Raw genomic sequence first — 17,037 nt, 5'->3', positions numbered from 1 at the left:
TAAAATGTTTCCCTGATAGACACAAAAATTTCCTGATAATGATTAAAAACAGCTACTCCCACCCACCCCACACACAAACTTGTGTCCACCCCAGTATCCAATCTACACTGGCTTAATCTTTTTTAAAAGTTTATTTATTTAAAGAGCGAGAGCAAGTATCAGTAGGGGAGGGGAAGAGAGAAAGGGAGAGAGAGAAGCCCAAGCAGGCTCCTCGCTGTTAGCACAGATCTCGACATTGGGCTCAATATCACAACCTTGACTGAAATCATGACCTGAGCCTAAATCAAGAGTCAGACGATTAACTGACTGAGCCACCCAGACGCCCCTACACTGGCTTAATCTTGAAGTGTCATCTAGTAAGACTGAAGACAAAACACTTCAGGTCCTGGGCAAGACAGTAAAGCACCAGGACGCCTTCTGGATCCTTGGATTGAATGACATCAATGAGAGCCAATCTTTGATGTGGTCAAAGAAACGTGTTCATCTGCAATGACAATTTCAAGCTCCTGCCAGCGCACCCTGTCAGCAGGAGGCCACAAAGCGTCGTCCTCTCAGGCTTTTTCATTGTCATTAATTATTCTCCTCAGTTGCCGTATCACACATTTATGTACGTAAGCCTCTTTTTCTGATCGTAACATCATTTGTATAATTGCTGTTGTTGGCACACCTCAATTTCCTGTCAGGTAGGAACCACAACTGCAGGAAGTCTTGGTCGAACTTGCCCTTGTGACCCACATAATAACACAGATAAAGGTCACTCTTCATGACTGCATAGGACAAGGAAAGTGGGGGGGGGGGAATCTGTAGTATGTGTTAGATACATTTATGCAAGAAAATAAAGAGATGAAAACTAAAAAAAAAAAAAAGATGGGTTTAAGATCTGCTTCTCTAATATATTTGACTAGTATGCCTTATAAAAAATAAAAACAAGAATATCCATTTTACATGATTTTTTTCTGTGGTATTGATATTATTACCACCTATGGAAGTTCCTTATTTGGAAAACGTTCAATAATAAAATGAACATATATGGGATGCCTGGGTGGCTCAGTCGGTTAAGTGTCCGATTTCAGCTCAGGTCATGATTTCACAGTTTGTGAGTTCCAGCCCCGTGTCAGGCTCTGTGCTGACAGCTCAGAGCCTGGAACCTGCCTTGGATTCTCCCTCTCTCCCTCTCTCTCTGCTCCTCCCCTGCTCATGCTCTCTCTCTCTCTCTCTCTCTCTCTGTGTCTCTCAAATAAACATTAAAAAAATAATAATATGGATGGAACTGGAGTGTGTTATGCTAAGAGAAATCAGAGAAAGACAAATATCATATGACTTCACTCATGTGGAATTTAAGATACGAAACAGATGAACATAAGGGAAGGGAAGCAAAACTAATATAAAAACAGGGAGGGGGACAAAACACCAGAGACTCTTAAATATAGAGAACAAACTGAGGGTTGCTGGTGGATAGGGGGATGGGCTAAATGGTCAAGGAGCATTAAGGAGGACACTCGTTGGGATGAGCACTGGGCGTTATATGTAGGGGACCAATCACTGGATTCTACCCTGAAATCACTATTGCGCTATATGCTATCTAACTTGGATGCAAATTTAAATTTTTTTTTAAATATTAAAAAATAATAATAAATAAAATGAAATACAAAAGTTCTCGTGCTAATTGGCCATCCGTGGGTCAACAAGAGGGCTCTGCTTGTGGTAATGACTGAGAGATTCAGGCTGACAGAGGCACAGCCATCTCTACCCCGGCTCTCACAACTATAGAGGCAGAGTAAAAAGATGCGAGGAGCCACATACGAGGTCTTAAGGTTTTTGTCCAGAAGAGATCCACATCACCTCTTGCCACATTTGCTTGGCCAAAGGGTCACTCAGTTATGCTTGAGTCCAAGTGGGGGATGAGATACAAACCAACGTGTGTCCGGAAGAGATTCAAACATTAGGCGGCTCTAATGCCTCCCATGCCTTCCTTCTGCCCCCGAGTGGTCCCCATTCCGGCCCGGAGCAGGCATGCAGCGGATGCTGTTGGGAATGACGAATGGCTGAGTGAGTGCAGAAGTGGAGTCGGTGTCATCCACAAGCTCAGGCGTCATGGTCTCAGAGAGTGGCACCCCAACCTGCAGAAGCAGGAGGGCATGGGGCATGTGTTACACTGGGCGTGTCTGGTAAGGGACACTGAAGCGTTAGTTCCACGTTGGGGTCCAAACAGAAAATGACTCTTCGTACCAAATGGATTAAGCATCCCCACCCATCACCATAGCACACAAACCTCTGAAAATGACGGAAGGATCACCAGTACAGAGCACTACCCTTCAGTGGCGCTGTGAGAAGGGGGATAGTCCCGTTGAATGGTTTGTATACTTCTGCATGGTTGAGGTTATCTAGAATAATTTCATATTTATTTTATAAAAGTTCACTGCTAGAAACTGCCATGCCGCTGAGTTATATAGATTATATGGCTACAGAATTATAATAATATATAAGTAAATTATGTATTTATTACTGAGATAACTGCATGGGAAGAGGTAGTTACTTATTTTAGCAGGTGGACTTGGCAATTTCACATGCTTTCCCATCCCCATAAGGAGTTGAATTACAGAACTCTTTAGGTATTGGGGTGTTCAAAGGGACCTGAACTTGTTGGACTCTACCTAACTTCTAGACTCTTTGCCAGAGGACCAAAACTAAGTAGCATGATTTGGTAGTGGCCATAACAAAGCCTACTTCCACCTGGCTTTAGGTAGTCTCTCCACTTGTAGCTAAGAGTAAGTATCTGAAAAATTGTGTAAAAATGTAGAAATATAATCTGTATTATCAAGGGAAAGATATTTAGGGATAAAGCAGGAAAGGGAATCCACTTACAAATGAAGAGAAGGAATATAGCAGACAACTTTTTTAAATTTTATTTTTAATTTTTTATTTATTTATTTTTTTAATGTTTATTCATTTTTGAGAGACAGAGAGAGACAGAGTATGAGCAGGGAAGGGAAGGGGCAGAGAGAGAGGGAGACACAGAATCTGAAGCAGGCTCCAGGCTCTGAGCTGTCAGCACAGAGCCCGACGCGGGGCTCGAACTCACGAACTGTGAGATCATGACCTGAGCTGAAGTTGGACGCTCAACCGACTGAGCCACCCAGGCGCCCCTATTTTTTATTTTTTAAAATTTACATCCTAATTAGTTAGCATATAGTGAAACAATGATTTCAGGAGTAGATTCCTTAATGCCCCTTACCCATTTATCTCATCCCCCCTCCCACAACCCCTCCAGCAACCCTCAGTTTGTTCTCCATATTTATGAGTCTCTTCTGTTTTGCCCCCTCCGTTTTTATATTATTTTTGTTTCCCTTCCCTTATGTTCATCTGTTTGGTCTCTTAAAGTCCTCATAGGAGTGAAGTCATATGATTTTTGTCTTTCTCTAACTGACTAATTTCCTCCAGTTCCATCCACGTAGCATAATACCCTCCAGTTCCATCCACGTAGTTGCAAATGGCAAGATTTCATTCTTTTTGATTGCCAAGTAATACTCCATTGTATATATATACCACATCTTCTTTATCCATTCATCCATCGATGGACACTTGAGCTCTTTCCATACTTTGGCTGTTGTTGATAGTGCTGCTATAAACATGGGGGTGCATGTGTCCCTTCAAAACAGCACACCTGTATCCCTCGGATAAATGCCTAGTAGTGCAATTGCTGGGTTGTAGGGTAGATCTATTTTTAGTTTTTTGAGGAACCTCCATACTGTTTTCCAGAGTGGCTGCACCAGCTTGCATTGCCACCAACAATGCAAAAGAGATCCTCTTTCTCCGCATCATCGCCAACATCTGTTGTTGCCTGAGTTGTTAATGTTAGCCATTCTGACAGGTGTAAGGTGGTATCTCATTGTGGTTTTGATTTGTATTTCCTTGATGATGAGTGATGTTGAGCAATTGTTCATGTGTTGGTTGGCCATCTGGGTGTCTTCCTTGGAGAAGTGTCTATTCATGTCTTTTGCCCATTTCTTCACTGGATTATTTGTTCTTTTGGGGTGGTGAGTTTGATACTAACCCTTTATCTAATATGTCATTTGCAAATATCTTCTCCCATTCCTTTGGTTGCCTTTTAGTTTTGCTGATGTTTTCTTCACTGTGCAGAAGCTTTTTATTTTGATGAGGTCCCAGTAGCTCATTTTTGCTTTTGTTTCCCTTGCCTCTGGAGACGTGTTGAGTAAGAAGTTGCTGTGGCCGAGATCAAAGAGGTTTTTGCCTGCTTTCTCCTTGAGGATTTTGATGGCTTCCTGTCTTAGATTGAGGTCTTTCATCCATGTTGAGTTTATTTTTGTGTATGGTGTAAGAAAGTGGTCCAGGTTCATTCTTCTGCATGTCGTTGTCCAGTTTTCCCAGCACCACTTGCTGAAGAGACTGTCTTTTTTCCATTGGATATTCTTTCCTGCTTTGTCAAAGATTTGTTGGCCATACGTTTGTGGGTCCATTTCTGGGTTCTCTATTCTGTTCCATTGATCTGAGTGTCTCTTCTTGTGCCAGTACCATACCGTCTTGATGATTACAGCTTTGTAGTATAGCTTAAAGTCTGGGATTGTGATGCCTCCTGCTTTGGTTTTCTTTTTCAAGATTGCTTTGGCTATTCGGGGTCTTTTCTGGTTCTGTACAAATGTTAGGATTATTTGTTCTAGCTCTGTGGAGAATGCTGGTGTTATTTTGATAGGCATTGCATTGGATATGTAGATTGCTTTGGGTAGTATCGACGTTTTAGCAATATTTGTTCTTCCTATCCAGGAGCATGGAATCTTTTTCCATTTTTTTGTGTCTTCTTCAATTTCTTTCATAGGCTTTCTATAGTTTTCAGTGTATAGATTTTTTATCTCTTTGGTTAGATTTATTCCTAGGTATTTTATGGGTTTTGGTGCAACTGTAAATGGGATCAATTCCTTGATTTCTCTTTTTGTCACTTCATTGTTGGTGTATAGGAATACAACCTATTTCTGTGCGTTGATTTTATATCCTGCAACTTTGCTGAATTCATGAATCAATTCTAGCAGTTTTTTGGTGGAATCTTTTGGGTTTTCCATATAGAGTATCATGTCATCTGCAAAGAGTGAAAGTCTGACCTCCTCCTGGCCGATTTGGATGCATTTTACTTCTTTGTGTTGTCTGATTGCAGAGACTAAGACTTCCAATACTATGTTGAATAACAACGGCGAGAGTGGACATCCCTGTCTTGTTCCTGATCTTAGGGGGAAAGCTCTCAGTTTTTCCACATTGAGGATGATATATTAGCATTGGGTCATTCATATATGGCTTTTATGATCTCGAGGTATGCTGCTTCTATCCCCACTTTCTTGAGGGTTTTTATCAAGAAAGGATGCTGTATTTTGTCAAATGCTTTCTCTGCATCTATTGAGAGGATCATATGGTTCTTATCCTTTCTTTTGTTGATGTGATGAATCACGTTAATTGTTTTGCGGATATTGAACCAGCCCTGCGTCCCAGGTATAAATTCCACTTGGTCATGGTAAATAATTTTTTTTAATGTACTGTTGGATCCGGTTGGCTAATACCTTGTTGAGGATTTTTGAATCCATGTTCATCAGCGAAATTGGTCTATAGTTCTCCTTTTTAATGGGGTCTCTGTCTGGTTTTGGAATCAAGGTAATGCTGGCTTCATAGAAAGTGTTTGGAAGTTTTCCTTCCATTTCTATTTTTTGGAACAGTTTCAAGAGAATAGGTGTTAACTCTTCCTGAAATGTTTGGTAGAATTCCCCTGGAAAGCCATCTGGCCCTGGACTCTTGTTTTTGGCAGATTTTTGATTACTAATTCAGTTTCCTTACTGGTTATGGGTCTGTTCAAATTTTCTATTTCTTCCTGTTTCAGTTTTGGTAGTGTCTATGTTTCTAGGAATTTGTCCATTTCTTCCAGATTGACATTTTATTGGCATATAATTGCTCATAATAGTCTCTTATTATTGTTTTTATTTCTGTTGTGTTGGTTGTGATCTCTCCTCTTTCATTCTTGATTTTATTTATTTGGGTCCTTTCCTTTTTCTTCTTGATCAAATGGGCTAGTGGTTTATCAATCTTGTTAATTCTTTCAAAGAATCAGTTTCTGGTTTCATTGATCTGTTCTACCGTTTTTTTGGTTTCGATAGCATTAATTTCTGCTCTATTCTTTATTATTTCCTGTCTTCTGCTGGTTTGGGGTTTTATTTGCTGTTATTTTTCCAGCTTCTTAAGGTGTAAGGTTAGGTTGTGTATCTGAGATCTTTCTTCCTTCTTTAGGATTGCTATATACTTTCCGCTTATGACTGCCTTTGCTGTGTCCCAGAGATTTGGGGTTGTGGTGTTATCATTTTCATTAACTTCCATATACTTTTTAAATTCCTCTTTAACTGCTTGGTTACCCCATTCAGTCTCCAAGTATTTGTTACCTCTCCAAGTATTTTCTTGTGGTTGATTTCAAGTTTCATAGCGTTGTGGCCTGAAAATATGCACGGTGTGATCTCAATCTTTTTGCACTTACTTAGGGCTGATTTGTGTCCCAGTATATGGTCTATTCTGGAGAACGTTCCATGTGCACTGGAGAAGAATGTATATTCTGCTGCTTTAGGATGACTTGTTCTGAATATATCTGTTAAGTCCATCTGGTCCAATGTGTCATTCAAAGCCATTGTTTCCTTGTTGATTTTTTGATTAGATGATCTGTCCATTGCTGTGAGTGGGGTGTTGAAGTCTCCTACTATTACAGTATTACTATTGATGAGTTTCTTTATGTTTGTGATTAATTGATTTATATATTTGGGTGCTGCCACATTTGGCGCATAAATGTTTACAACTGTTAGGTCTTCTTGGTCGATAGACCCCTTGATTATGATATAATGCCCTTCTGCATCTCTTGATACAGTCTTTATTTTAAAGTCTAGATTGTCTGATATAAGTATGGCTACTCCGGCTTTCTTTTGTTGACCATTAGCATGATAGATGGTTCTCCATCCCCTTACTTTCAATCCGAAGGTGTCTTTAGGTTTAAAGTGGGTCTCTTGTAAACAGAATATAGATGGATCTTGTTTTCTTATCCATTCTGTTACCCTATGTCTTTTGATTGGAACATTGAGTCCACTGACGTTTAGAGTGAGTACTGAAAGATATGAATTTATTGCCATTATGATGCTTGTAGAGTTGGAGTTTCTGGTGATGTTCTCTGATCCTTTCTAATCTTTTGTTGCTTTTGGTATATATGTATATATATATTTTTTTCATCTTTTCTCCCCTCAGAAAGTCCCCCTTAAAATTTCTTGCAGGGCTGGTTTAGTGGTCACAAACTCCTTTAATTTTTGTTTGTCTGGGAAACTTTTTATTTCTCCTTCTATTTTGAATGACAGCCTTGCTGGATAAAGAATTCTTGGCTGCATATGTTTCTAATTCAGCACACTGAATATATCCCGCCACTCCTTTCTGGCCTGCCAAGTTTCTGTGGATAGGTCTGCTGCAAACCTGATCTGTCTTCCCTTGTAGGTTAGGGACTTTTTTTCCCTTGCTGCTTTCATGATTCTCTCCTTGCCTGAGTATTTTCGGCATTTGACTATGATATGCCTTGTTGATGGCCGGTTTTTGTTGAATCTAATGGGGGTCCTCTGTGCTTCCTGGATTTTGATGTCTGTGTCTTTCCCCAGGTTAGGAAAGTTTTCTGCTATGATTTGCTCACATAACCCTTCTACCCCTATTTCTCTCTGTTCCTCTTCTGGGACCCCTATGATTCTGATGTTATTTTTAATGAGTCACTGATTTCTCTAATTCTTAAATCGTGCTCTTTTGCCTTAATCTCCCTCTTTTTTCTGCTTCATTATTCTCTATAAGTTTGTCCTCTATGTTGCTGATTCTCTGTTCTGCCTCGTCCACCCTTGACGCCACTGCATCCATCCATGATTGCAGCTCAGCTATAGCATTTTTAATTTCATTCTGGCTGTTTTTTACTTCTTTTATCTCTGCAGAAGGGGATTCTAATCTATTTTCGACTCCAGCTAGTATTATTATTATTGCGATTGTAAATTCTGGTTCAGACACCTTGTTGTATCCGTGTTGGTTAAATCCCTGGCTGTCATTTCTTCATGCTCTTTTTTTGGGGTGAATTCCTTCATTTTGTCATTTTGAAGGGAGAAAAGGAATTAATGAGGTAGAAAAATTGAAATTAAACAATTAAAATTAAAAAATATTAAAATTAAAAATTAAAAACACACACACACAAATCAAATAGATGATGCTAGATCCTAGGTGTGTTTTGGTCTGGGTGTTGAAAGTCATTTGACAGATTAGAGGGGGAAAAGGGGGGGGGGGAGAAAAAAAAGGGAAATCGTTTGAGAATTTGAAAAAATGAATACACTGAAGTAGACTAAAATGAAATGATGGGGATAAAATAGAATTTGAAAAAATATGCACAAAAGTAAAAAATATAGTAGAAAAAAATTAAAGAAAAATATTTTTAATAATAATTAAAAATAAATATGAATTTTTCCATTTTCTGTACTTAAGAAAAAAGAAAAGAAATGAAAAAGAAAAAAAGAGGAAAAGAAAAGAAAAAAAGAAATCATTTGAAAATTTGAAAAAGTGAATACACTGTAGTAGACTAAATTAAATGATGGAAGTAAAATAGAATTTGAAAAAATTTACATAAAAGCAAAAAATGTAGTAATAAAATTAAATAAAAATATTTTTAATGGAAATTGAAAGTAAAAATGAAGTTTTTCTCCTTCTGCATTCAAGAAAAAGAAAAGAAACAAAAAAGAGGAAAAAAGTAAAAGAAAGAAAAAAGAGGAAATTGTTTGAAAATTTGAAAAGGTGAGTACACGGAAGTAGACTAAAATAAAATGATGGAAATAAAGTAGAATTTGAAAAAAATTTACACAAAAGTAAAAAATATAGTATAAAACTTAAAGAAAGATATTTTTAATAAAAATTGAAAATAAAAATGAATTTTTCTTTCTGTATTCAAGAAAAAGAATTGTAAAAGAGAAAAAGGAAAAAGAAAAAAAAGAAAATTGAATAGATGAACCTGCTAACAGATTGAAGTAAGACGGAAATTGCTTCGTTTTCCCCTAGAAGTCAGTCTATGTAGCTCTTTATAGTCCATAAATTAAGCCGGCGGTGAGACTTGCGTTCTTGAAGAGCGAAGTTGGCCCAGATGGGTGGGGCTCAGTGTAACAGCTCCATTCTCCACTAGATGGCGCTGCTAGCCTACTGGGGTGGATTGCTGCGGTGGTCGTAGGTGCATATGCGCATGTGCGGGAGCGGTGAAAATGCGCGACCCAGCTACCCAGTCTGTCCTCCGTCTTCCGCTGTCTTCCTTCCACTCCCTGCTCTTTGACTCCCCACGACCAGGCCACAGGCAGTACCTCTCTCTTTTCCCCTGGCTGTTTTCCCGGACCCTTACTTCCGAAGGACTGCGGCTTTGACCCGTTCCGTCCCTCTGCGGGAGGGTCTCACCCAGCAATGGCCGAATGAGCAGTGGCCAAATGTTGGCTGCACCCAGGAACACCCGCTGGACCCTGCTGCTGCCGGTGCCCCGAGACTGCCGCCAGGTGCCAGCCCTCCCCAGAAAAAGTTCTCGAGACAGTGTAGCAGCAGTGTTTCAGGGATTGTGGAAAATCACCACACACATCTGGCACCAGGCTTCACCCTTAATGACCTTGTTCCAGCACCAGTGAATGTGGCCGTTTTCGGGGGTCTGCTGGGACCAGGTGGCTTCAACCGTCTCCACCAAATGTCCTTCCAGCAGTGGAGCCGCTTTTCCCCTTGTGGCCCGAGAACCTCCCGGACCCCACTCTGCTCCTGGGGATTCGCCCTTCCCCGCCAGGTAGGGAGCTGCAGAGTTGCAGCCGTTGTGCTCCCCTTGTTTACAGTCTTAATGGAATTTAAACCCTCTCCTTTCTCCTTTCTCCCTTCTTAGTTTAGTCCCTGCGGCCGTTTCCAATTTTCCACTTTTTCTCCAGCTGCTTTTGGGGAGGGGTGCTTTTCCCATATTCTGCCCCGCCCCCAGTCTCTGTCCTCTCTCCACCCACAAAAGCAGTTCCCTACCTTTCGCGGCTTCTCGCTCCCCACGTTCAGGTCTCTGCGCCGCATACCTGCTGAATTCTGTGGTTCAGGTTGTGCAGATTGTTGTGTTAATCCTCCCATCAGTTCTCTAGGTGTGTAGGATGGTTTCGTGTTGGTCTGGGTGTATCTCATGGACGCGAGGCACAGAAAAAGCTTCCGTGCTGTTCCGCCATCTTGGCTCCTCCCAGCAGACAACTTTGAAGGTAGCTTTCTGACCCATATACCTCCTTCTGTAAAAACAACCCCCACAGTTAACATGAGTAGACCTTCTGTACCTCATTTGTATTCTGGAACTTGGCTCCCACCAGTCATTGCTAATTGGAATACAAGTAGATACAGAAGCTAAGCTCTTCTAATCTCTCCTGAGATCTTAGAATTGAAAAAGACACTAGTGCGGAGCCTGGATAACTCAGTTGGTTAAGCATCCAACCCTCAGTTTTGGCTCAGGTCACGATCTCACGGGTTCGTGAGTTCGAGTCCCTCATTGGGCTCTGTGCTGACGGTGCAGAGCCTGCTTGGGATTCTCTGTCTCTCTCTCTCTCTCTCTCTCTCTGCTCCTCCTCTACTCACGCTGTCTCTCTCTCTCTCAAAATAAATAAGTAAATTTTTTTTAAAAATTTAAAAAAAAAGGAAAAGGAAAAGACCGTAGTTATTGTCTGTTATGCATGAAATGGGGAGGACACACACCTATCAATTAAGATTAGGCTTTAGGTGCAGGTAAAAAGAAATTCAAGATAACAATGGCTTATATAAGACAGAAATTAGTTCTTCATAAGAAGTCTGGAGGTAAGTACTCAAGAGCCTGAATGATAGCTCCACTTCCTCAGAGACCCTTCCACCTTCTGGACCCCACCATGTCTTTGATCCCTTCATTATCATGATGGAAGTATGGCGGCCATAGCTCTAACCATCATATCTATTCTCCACTGAGAAGGATAAAGGAAGAGAAAGGCCCACCTTCTTTCTTTTAAAGAGCCGTCTCGTTGGGTAGAATGGAGCCATGTGACAACATTTAGCTGCAAGGGGGTCTGGGGATTACATAATATTTATTATATGTATTATTATTTTTTTTAATATTATTTCAACTGATTTGTGCCCAGGTAAAATGGCAGGGGGCAGAGCGAGTAGGAAACAGAGGGTACTGGGAGGGCAACTCACAGTCTCTACCAGGTCATATAAATTCATGAGTCATACCCGGGGAAATAGAGAAACCAGTCGGCGCAAAAGAAGGAAGCGGAGGAGGAGGAAATGCAGATGTGCAGAAAGAAGTGACAGACCATGTGGCTTTAGAGTGAGTCAGAGAAAGAGTAGCCATCTGGCTTCTCAAAGGTTTTCTTCTTCTTGATTCCTACCACACGAAGACTGACTGTAGGTTCTGTCTTTGTTTTCGGTCAGATGCCTCTATATTATAATCAGTCACCCCTTTGACACTGTTTTCAATGGATTTCTATCTTTTTACAACTAAAAAAACCCCGAAAAAGGAATGTTACAAAAACCAAGGATAGAAAAGACAGAAGTGACTTCTCACATGCCATGCTGAAGCAGCAAGTGTTCGGGAAAAGGAAGGATTCTATCGAGACAGGCAGGGAGCTGCGATTCCTCCCCGCTTTGGAGGGTGGCTGCAGTTTGACACAGAACGATGGTCGAGGGGCATTTCGCCTACCAGTGTCGATTGCAGAAACTCCAAAGTCTCAGAGAGGTAATTGAGGAATTATGGGTACAAAATTGCTGGGGGCCTTGGTGACGGGGACGGGGGCAGGTTCCAGGCCGGCCTCCAGAGATGCTCCCTAGGACCTAACTGCTGAATGGGGCGCTGGGGTGCTGCTGCACCTGCCGTAGTTAGAAGTCATGGAAATCAAGAAGCCCCACGTGGAATAACTGAGTTCAAGCATGTACCACTCCAGCTGCGGTTCCAGGAAGCCACCCCCAGTGTTGCTGTCACTGACCCTCCACAAACTCGAGGCTGGTGACTGGACCCTGGATCACTGAATTTGACTTCTGCAGTTTTATTTTTAGAAATATGTTTGGGTAAAGTCAGTTAAGCGTCCGACTTCGGGTCAGGCCATGATCTCCCGGTTCATGAGTTCGAGCCCCACTTCCAGCTCTGTGCTGACAGCTCAGAGCCTGGAACCTACTTTGGATTCTGTGTCTCCCTCTCTCTCTCTGCCCCTCTCCCATTCACACTCCATCTCTCTCTCTCTCTCTTTCAAAAATAAATAAACGTTTGGGGCGCCTGGGTGGCGCAGTCGGTTAAGCGTCCGACTTCAGCCAGGTCACGATCTCGCGGTCCGGGAGTTCGAGCCCCGCGTCAGGCTCTGGGCTGATGGCTCAGAGCCTGGAGCCTGTTTCCGATTCTGTGTCTCCCTCTCTCTCTGCCCCTCCCCCGTTCATGCTCTGTCTCTCTCTGTCCCAAAAAATAAATAAACGTTGAAAAAAAAAAATAAATAAATAAATAAACGTTAAAAAATTTTTTTTGAATATTTTAGGAAAATTTGAGAACACTGGAAATTGTAAGAAATATATAGTACATAACCATTAGTTTAAGTAGGAATATAAGTGCAGCAGAAGTTTCACAGGCAGAAAAGTAAATATTTCAAAAGAAAAAAAATATGAAAAAGCAGTGAGTTCATTAATGTGAGGTTTTGTACCCTCAGGAGTGAGCTGTGGCCTTTTTTCTTTTTCTTTTCTTCTTTTTTTTTTTTTTTTTTTTTTTTTGCAGTGTATATTTTGATTGCTAGACCATATTGGATTGAGAGCTTTTATATTTATATGCTGATACATATGTTTATATTATGTGTGTGCATATATGTATGTGCTGATACATGTGTTTTTATATATGTGTATGTTTATATTTGTGTATGTGTATATATATATGCACAAACTTTAAGGTCCACCATAGCCAAGGTAAATAAGGGAATCTGTGAGGTGGGGACATGGTGAATTTAGTTTTCAGACTTAATGGAGTCGTACGCTGCTACAGCTGTAAAGGTCCTCAGAAATTCTTAGTTCAACCTTATTATTTTATAGACGAGTGAGGAAGACAGTACGACTCAGGGAGGCTAGGATGATGTGTTTGTCGTCAGGTTGCTGTGGCAGAGCGTGAACTTGAACTTGGGACTTCTGACTTCTAGTCAGGTATCTCTTCAATTCCAAGCTTGCTATTTAGGTGGCCCGGAAGAGACGAAAGTTCAAAATGGCTCAAGATCTCGGCACGGGACCGAGCCCGTCCCCCGCAGCACCTGCCCAGAGGTTGGGCCGCTGGCCGCCAGGCGGGGCACTGCTTCTTCCAGCTCTCCTGCTGGCCGCTGCCCTTCCGCAGCCACGGCCACCGCCGCCAGCACGGCCACAGAACCCCATGGTGTCAGTAGCGAGGACTCGGGAGAGGGGAGGAGGGAGACTCAGGCGGCGAGGGGGGCCTTCCGCTGGGGGAGGCCCTTCTCTGCCATCTTTGGCTTTGGCTGGACCCAAGCACCTGACTACCTCCCTGTTGTCTATTTCCATTTCCCTGGGCACATTTTGCAGGGCCTGTGGTTTACTTCCTTGAGAAAATTTGGCCTCATAACATAGCTTACTTCAGTTCCGAATTTATGTGTTCTAAAGACATCTTTACAAGAAGACGATGAGGGTCTGAAACATTTTACTGTCATCTTTCTTGTCCACACAGCCAATGCCAGTCTGACTCTGAAGTCTTGATCTGAATTATAGACCTTGACTAGAATTATGACATCTGATCTTTTCCATTTTTATTCCATGTCCTCTCTAATAACCTTTCTCTTAAGAGAAAGGAAACACCTTCTGAGGCTGACGTGTTGACCAGTCAGAAGCACCCAAATCTCCCACGTCCCGGATTCAAGGAGAAAATCCTGTGGGGCCTTTGCCACCCTTTGTCATGCTTCCTGCCAATAAACTAAGAGATATGAGGAGAGTCTCTCAAAAGTCAGTGAAAAGAAATTAGGCAAAAGAAGACCAAATTGCAAGACTTTGGGCCATGGAGTCAAGCGTTGGAGCCTCTGGTGTTCCTCAAGCCATGGGCAGGGTCATAAGTGTGAGTGAGTAAATGTAGACAGGCCCACCCTAGGGGCTGTGCAGCCCAGGAATGTGGGCCATGAGTGTGGTGGCTCTCCCCAGAGCAAGGTGGGTTTCCCGAAAGCATGGTGCCTTTCCTTAGAGCATGGTGGCTTTCCCCAGAGCATGGTGGCTTTCCTTAGAGCATGGTGGCTTTTCCTAGAGCATGGTGGCTTTCCACCAAGGCATATAAACAGGATAATAGTAGTAGTTGGAAAAACTTACTCAAAATAATTTTGTATTTGGCAAATTCAACATGTACTGCTTTCAAAATACGACAGAGTGAAGTACAAGCAAGTCTTGTTTGTAGGCTACAGGCCCTCAGGCAGCTGAGTGGGAGCACACGTACACACAAGTCACTTCAGTGCGACGTGCTGAGCCCGGCTGTAAAGGCCCGGGGGATAGGCCCTCCTTCACAGAGGAGGTCTGGGGGTGGGGGGTGGGAGGGTTCCTCAGGAATCACAGCAGCCTTCCACGCATGAGGGGCACCCTTAGATATGGGCAGGAGGCTCTCTGGGCCCCGCACGTTAGGGTCTCACGTGCCACCAGCACACGACAAGACATCTACTGAAGAACACAAGGGTCCCTCTGCCGCTTAGGGTCCAGAGCTCAGCCTGTGAGCCTAAGCTTGCGCTGCACGAGGTGACTAACCCTCTCAGGCCCCGGGACAGTGGGGTCCTCAGCCCTGCCCGGTGTCCCCGAAATGGGAGCTTGGGTGCCTGTGTCACGGAGGTCTGTGGGCCGATTGCTTCAGAGCGTGTGGAAGGAGGGTTCGTGCGGCAGAAATACTTAGGCAAGAGGAAAGACAGATTTAGTTGCTAAATCTTTCTCGGCACAAATACAAAACAATCTCGTCCAGTAAAGCCTCACTTTAGGAGTGACGAGAGCATCCATTGTCCGGCTTCTCCCGGGGTTCTAATTAGTTGCTGCCAGGGTGCTCCCGGTTGCTCCCGGGGTGCTCCTGTGTTAGTGTGGTGTTCGCAAGAGTTGCAGGAAGTTGCCGAGCAATGTTTACAATATTGCACAATTCATATTCCTCTTAGATCTGTTTACATGCAGTTCTAGACGTAATGCACATGAAACAGGCTATTGATTCTTTCCTTGGGGAATGAATGGACGTTAAACACACCCTCTGCATATATTTGCGAAAATTTAATGACACTAAAACATTTTCAGCTTTATTTAAATAATTTTGATTTAGGGGCACCTGGGTGGCTCAGTCAGTTAAGCATCGGACTCTTGATTTCAGCTCAGGTCGTGATCTCATGGTTTGTGAGTTTGAGCCCTGTGTCAGGCTCTGCACTGACAGTGTGGAGCCGGCTTGAGATCTCTCTTTGTCTCCCTCTCTCTCTGCACCCCCTCCCCGCTTGCTCTTTCTCTCTCTCTCTCTCTCTCAAAATAAATAAAAATAAACTTTAAAAAATAAATACATAATTTTTATTTAAAATGTGGATGTTCGGGGTGCCTGGGTGGCTCAGTCAGTTGGGTGTTTGACTTCACCTCAGGTCATGGTCTCGCGGTTTGTGAGTTCGAGCCCCACGTTGGGCTCTGTGCTGACAGCTGAGAGCCTGGAGCCTGCTTTGGATTCTGTGTCTCCCTCTCTCTCTGCCCCTCCCCCACTTGTGCTCTGTCTCTTTCTATCAAAAATAAAGTATAAAAAAATTTTTATAATGCGGATATTCATTAATTATAATTTGTTTTTGTCTTTTAGTTTTGTAGGTGATTTTGCAGAATTTTTTTTCAAGAAAGTTAACTTGTAAGCATGTGAAAAATACTTCAAAAATGTTTTACCTTTACAATTCCTATATTTTGTCCTGTTGGTGAGATAGATCCAAATTTTGTATAGTTGAAACACTATTACATTTTATTTTTAATCCTTTAGTCCATTCTGGAATGGTCTGGAAGGAAAACATTCTGGAATAAAGATATAATAATGTACGAATTATGAATATCTCTATTTTACTATTCATCCAAACAGCCTGACCCATCAACAGAATACCCAGACATAATGCAATAGTGATTAACTTCAGAGGCCTTTGGTATTTTGCCAAAAATCACAGATTTACACATATTTTTTCATTTGGTTGTTATGAAGGTATATTTGGCAAGGCAGAAGGACAGAGCATATTTTAACAATCTGCTGGTGGGACTTATCGCTTTTTAATACTGAGACAGGCAGCACGCAGACTTTCATTTGCACTCAAATCTTGGCCCTGCAAATTGAAGGGCTGGGCTTGCACACAAAGAGAAGTGGAGGGCGTTCACCAGCCCTGAGAGCAGGGTGTGCGCGGGGGACAGCCCTGGTATGATTGGAACACAGGGGCAGGGAGGAGCTGGGATGGAGGAGATCAGTTAGGAATGTAGGGGCCACACTCCAGAGAGACTTGAAAACCACTCTGGGCCCTTTGTGTTCATCCTCGGGGTGCTAGCAGCACTGGAAGGTGAGACAAGGGAGGAAGAAGTCACAGTAGGCCAGGGAACAGGTGAGTTGTTCTTCCCACTGGGCAGTCAGTTACGATGCTCCGAACCATATCTTCTGGAAGGGTACCCCCAAGATGCTATTCCTCTTCAGTCAAAAGATGGGAGGCAGGGTTTGAATGGATCCATTTCAGATCTTGCTTTCATATGGAGTTACCCTCTTTTAGAAAGTGGGGCCTGGCCATTGTTCTTCCTGAAATAACCTGAGGTAAAAAATACCAAAAGAAACGAGAGCACCGTCTTTAACATGGAGTATCTGGTCATTCACTGTTCATGGGATTCTTTAGGAGTGAGGAACTTTGGGGAGGAATGTTGTTGCATGTGAAATTAGAAGGGGGCCATGACGTATTAGGAAAATGCACTGGGGTGTGAGGTAGCCCATACCAGACATTTGGTTTGTACGGG

General features: G+C 42.5%; 1 pseudogene; it reads right to left on the bottom strand.

Annotated features, from left to right (window-relative positions):
- Nucleotides 1–325: 325 nt before the first annotated feature.
- On the bottom strand, nucleotides 326–773 carry LOC124514733 (protein mago nashi homolog; annotated as a pseudogene).
- Between the last annotated feature and the right edge of the window lie 16,264 nt (nucleotides 774–17,037).

The sequence above is a fragment of the Lynx rufus genome, unplaced genomic scaffold (assembly GCF_022079265.1).
Source record: "Lynx rufus isolate CCGP_SWC_20201006 ecotype Redwood Valley unplaced genomic scaffold, mLynRuf1.p SCAF_2, whole genome shotgun sequence".
In the NCBI taxonomy this organism is placed as follows: domain Eukaryota; kingdom Metazoa; phylum Chordata; class Mammalia; order Carnivora; family Felidae; genus Lynx; species Lynx rufus.
The sequence above is the reverse complement of the archived record's forward strand: the minus strand, read 5'-3'. Positions and strand labels throughout refer to the sequence as shown.